This window comes from Nomia melanderi, unplaced genomic scaffold (assembly GCF_051020985.1).
Source record: "Nomia melanderi isolate GNS246 unplaced genomic scaffold, iyNomMela1 scaffold0259, whole genome shotgun sequence".
Classification (NCBI taxonomy): domain Eukaryota; kingdom Metazoa; phylum Arthropoda; class Insecta; order Hymenoptera; family Halictidae; genus Nomia; species Nomia melanderi.
In genome coordinates this window covers 20001-25000 of record NW_027475374.1, presented here as the reverse complement: position 1 = coordinate 25000, position 5000 = coordinate 20001, and the positions used below count along the sequence as shown (strand labels likewise).

The window sequence follows — 5000 nt, the reverse complement described above, 5'->3', positions numbered from 1 at the left end:
ATAAGGAGGTCGTCCGCGTAGGCGAACGCCTCTACGCCCTCGTTGGCCAGGGTGATCAGCAGGCTGTCGAACACAAGGTTCCAGAGGCTGGGCCCTAAGATTGAGCCCTGGGGACAGCCTCTGGTTACCTGTTTCTCGACACGGGTCAATTTCCCTATCAGTGAGGCCGTACGGTCGTTGAGATAATCCGCGACGAGTCTATATAGGTTTCGCGGGCAGTTCCGCTCCTTGAGGCGAAAGAGGACGCTGGGCCACCATACGTTGTCGAACGCGCCCGAGATGTCGAACAAAATCGCAAGCGCGTATTTTGTCGTTGACCCCTCGAGCCCGCTGCGGACGGCGCGGATGGCGTCAGTCGTCGACCTTCCCTTTCGGAAGCCGAACTGCCTAGGGGAAGCATAGCCGGGGTGGAGAAAAATGGGCTCCAGCCTTTCGCGGATCAGCTTCTCCAGGGATTTCCCAACCACCGAGAGGAGGCAGATGGGCCTGTAGGAGCTGGCCGCAGACTCGTCCCTATCGGGGCTTTTGAGGAGGGCGCGTATCGAGCCATATTTCCATGGCTTCGGGAAGCTGCCTTGTGACAGGCAGCCGTTGAAGAGGGCTGAGATTTCGCTTATTAAGACCGGATAAGCGGCCTTAAGCATTCGGACCTCGATAAGGTCGGAACCTGGAGCTTTGCCATTGCGAATCGAGCCGATTGCATGGCAAATTTCCTGTTCCGAGAAGGGCGGAGTATCTGGGGTATCCGGGGGGGTTACGCTCGCGGACCTTTTACGACGTTGACACTCGAGCGTGTCCGGGGCGTCGTCGGGAACAAGGGCGTGGAGGAGACTTAACGCGGTCTCCTCCCACGTAATTGTAGAACCGGACAGAACCGGGGAAGTGGCCAGGGCTTTATCAGGGCTGATCTTTTTGACGCAAATTTTATACGCCGCTCCCCATGGGTTTTTCGCGCAGGATTCCGTTACGAAGTCCCGCCAGCTTGCTCGCTTGGCGGTCTGAATTTCGTAGGAATACTTCCTGCGAATCTGAAGGTACGCGACGCGTTTCGCCTCCCTGATGGAGGGGTCCGACTCGACCTGGAAGGACTTCCGCATGCGGTAAGTCTTCTTCTTTAGCCGAGTCAGGTTTACCGTCCACCAGGGAACCGATTTCGGGAAAATTTTCTTTCTCGGGAGGGATTTTTGCGCAGCCGTAATGATTGCGTCTTGGAGAGACGCAGCTGTGGCCTCAATTGCAGATTTGCTGTCCAGCCGGGAATCGCGGGGGAGGCTGCTTTTAATTATTTCCAGGTTCGATTGGAATTTAGCCCAATCGGCCCTGGAAGTGTTGAATCTGGGGCTCGCGGAGGCGGGTCCCATTGTGGTGGGGGCCTTATACGTGAACGTGATTGCGTTGTGGTCGCTGGATGTCCAATTTTCATGGACCTTCCAGCTTCCTACGAACCCGACGGTCGGAAGGCTTGACAGCGTTACATCTACGTTGGAGGATCCTTTATGGTTACGGAATGTGGGGGCGTTACCGGGTTCGTTGAGGACTACTAGATTTTCCTGGGCTACAACCCATTCCAATTCTTCGCCTCGCGGATCGGTTGTGGTGCTGTGCCAAAGCGAGGACTTCGCGTTGGCATCGGCAGCGATTATTAATCTCTGTCCGCGGAGGGAGCGGCATATTTGTGAGATTCTCGCCAGATATCTTTCGATATCGTGCGAGAATTTGAAATATACGCTAGCGAGGTACAGTTTCCCAAATGGTCCTGTTACCTCGATACACGTACAATAGTCGTCGCTGAGATGCGACAGCTTAAGGGACTCGAGGTTGGGATTGCGTATCGCGATACCTGCCATGGCTCGGTTGCCAGGCTCCGCGCCCGTGACTGCCGTACAGTTCGTGAGGCCGATGAATTTGCCCTTCACATTGTACGGCTCCTGCATAAGCAGGATGTCGATATGCTCGCGGTTCATAACGTGGCTTATCTCCAGGGAAGCTGTCCGTGAGCCACGTAAATTAGCTTGCGCTAATTTGATTTCCTGACTACCGCTCATGAAAGATTTATGCATAGTCAGTGCGGATCAGCACCTGATTAACAGCTTGCCGGTAGGAGGGGCACTCCTTGCTTGTAACCGCGTGTTTGTGCTCCTTGCCGTGTTTACGGCAGTTGGAGCAAGTTGGCGCGTCTTTTTTTGCCGGGCACGTTTTGAAGTTGTGGCCCGCCGACGCGCAATGCCCGCAGACTTCCTTTTCTGCGCGGCAGTGTTTGGTAGTATGGCCAAACGATTGGCACTTGTAGCAGCGAGTTGCCGCTACATAGTCGCCCAACCGGCAGCATTTCCACCCTACGTATAACCTGTCCTTCTTTGAAAGGATATCCCTAACGGGTCGGGATACCTCAAGGATTAGGTTACATGAGTCCCTGTCTTTTGGTCCAGACTTGAAAGACACCTTAGTCTGTTCCCTGAAGATGTTTCGGTCCTTCGGGTCGATATTTTGCGCAATAATCGCTTCGATCGTTGCCTGATCGTTGTCAGACCGCGGGACGTCATAGATGATAACGCGGGGGGCCTTCTTGGGGGGAGCGCCGACCACGAAGCCGGCGGATTTCAGCTCGTCGTTCGAGGTGAGGCCCGATAGGTTACTACCTTTCGCCGCCTCTATGATGATCCCGTTTCCGTTAATTGTCCTGATGTTCCTCACTTGGAGGTTCGATTTCGCGGGCGACACCAGTTTGAGGACCGCCTTCTTGGTCTCTTCGCTATTAGCGAAGGCTTGCCGGTCCTTGGGTATTATCGTTACAACGTTGGGGGGGTCGCGCCTGACATTCGAGAGGGCCGCGATCTTGGAGGAAATCCCGAGTCGTTGCGCGTACGTAATTGGTTGCCCTAGATTCGCGGGTGGCGCGGCTTTCGGGGGGTTCGCGGGGTTGGTGGGGGGCGGTGCTGGGGCCGATGGGGGGGGCCGGGGGTGGGGCGCGCTGCGGAGGGCCACTATCTGGCCCTCGAGGTGGGCATTGGCCATAAGGGCGCGGTCAAGTAGGCCGTTGATGGTGGAGAGCGCGGTCAATATTAATTTACTCGTATTGGGACTTACCCTGTTCCGCGCATCGCACAGGTGCTCAACCACGCTCCTCTGCACCTGCTCTGCCTTCTCCTTTAGTCCCATGTTGGTCGAGGGGCTGGCATCGGGGGTCACGGGCTTCGCGGTTGGCCTACTCGCTGGTTTTCCTGGTTCCGCAGCCTCGGGTTGCGCCTTCTTCTTCGCTGGCACGGGGATTCTCGACACGATTTTCGAGCAGTCGGAGTCCGACTCCGAGTCCAGAATGCGCGCCTTCCTTTTTGCCTTCCTCGCACGCCGGCATTCCTCCCTGACGGGAGAGTCCACCTCGCTGGTATCGGGTGACTCCATCTCCGGGGACCACGTCGCGGGTTTCTCCTCGGCAGCTGCACGGCTGCGCGTCGCCTTGCGCGTCATGCTGCGGCAACAGCTGTTGTCGCCGCGGCTGACGACTCGGAACTGCGTGTTTCCTCGGTACACCGGTGGCGGCGCTACAGGTTGCTGGTCTTCAATATGGCCGTCCAAGATGGCCGGCTAAGATGGCGTCCAAGATGGCGTCCAAGATGGCGTCGACAAATCTGTTGTCGTTGATACTCGAATATATCACGATAAATATCACTAGTTTGTGACAATTCGACAGAAATTACCACGGCACTGTGCCACAACGTCTTAGACAGACCACTGGCCGCGGCGATTCTACGGTCCCGCGGTTTTTAAAACGGATCTGAGGCTTTGAAAATCTCAGGTGACGCCAGGTGACGTCACCAACCGACGCTAACTTTATTTTCTCGATAAATTCGGATCCCGCTGACCGAATTCCGCGATTCTTTGCACAGATTGCTCAGAAACACTTGCACTTCACTTTAGACTGCGTAAATTGACTTCTCCTCGACATTTACCGCTTTTTTGGGCCTCGAAACACGGAGCGACGTGAACACGCGTCTGTATTCTGCGCCTCCTAGCGGTGAACTCAGTAGATAGGGACAGAGGGAATCTCGTTAATCCATTCATGCGCGTCACTAATTAGATGACGAGGCATTTGGCTACCTTAAGAGAGTCATAGTTACTCCCGCCGTTTACCCGCGCTTTTTTGAATTTCTTCACGTTGACATTCAGAGCACTGGGCAGAAATCACATTGCGTCAACACCCGCGGGGGCCATCGCAATGCTTTGTTTTAATTAGACAGTCGGATTCCCCTAGTCCGTGCCAGTTCTGAGCTGAGCGTTGAATGGCGGCCGAAGAGGACGAACGCTACGCGAAAGCCTCGCAGCAAGGAAGATCCGCGGGAGGCCAAGGCTCGGGACCGAGCTCGGATCCCTGCACGTTGCCGTACATGTTCACCTCGCCCAGGCCCGGCACGTCAGCCAGACCCGCTTCCCGACCAAGCCCGACACGCCCCGCTCCTCAGAGCCAATCCTTATTCCGAAGTTACGGATCCAATTTGCCGACTTCCCTTACCTACATTAATCTATCGACTAGAGGCTCTTTACCTTGGAGACCTGCTGCGGATATGGGTACGAACCGGCGCGACACCTCCACGTGGCCCTCTCCTGGATTTTCAAGGTCCGAGGGGAAGATCCGGACACCGCCGCAACTGCGGTGCTCTTCGCGTTCCAAACCCTATCTCCCTGCTAGAGGTTTCCAGGGAACTCGAACGCTTATACAGAAAAGAAAACTCTCCCCGGATCTCCCGACGGCGTCTCCAGGTCATTTTGGGTTACCCCGACGAACACTCTTACGAGGGCCCGAATGGTATGCGGTTCCGCTGCCGGGTTCCGGAATAGAAACCGGATTCCCTTTCGCCCGATGGGTGTGTACTTTTTGTCTCTCTCTCTCGTATTGATCGTGTATAAAATAAAAAAACACCTCATCTACATAGGATTTCTCTTAGGGCTTAGGATCGACTGACTCGTGTGCAACGGCTGTTCACACGAAACCCTTCTCCACG

At 55.5% G+C, this 5000-nt stretch overlaps 1 pseudogene; it reads right to left on the bottom strand.

The window, feature by feature from the left end:
- The window catches only part of LOC143175928 (large subunit ribosomal RNA), a 10224-nt pseudogene that overhangs the window by 3370 nt on the left and 1854 nt on the right, over nt 1-5000 (bottom strand).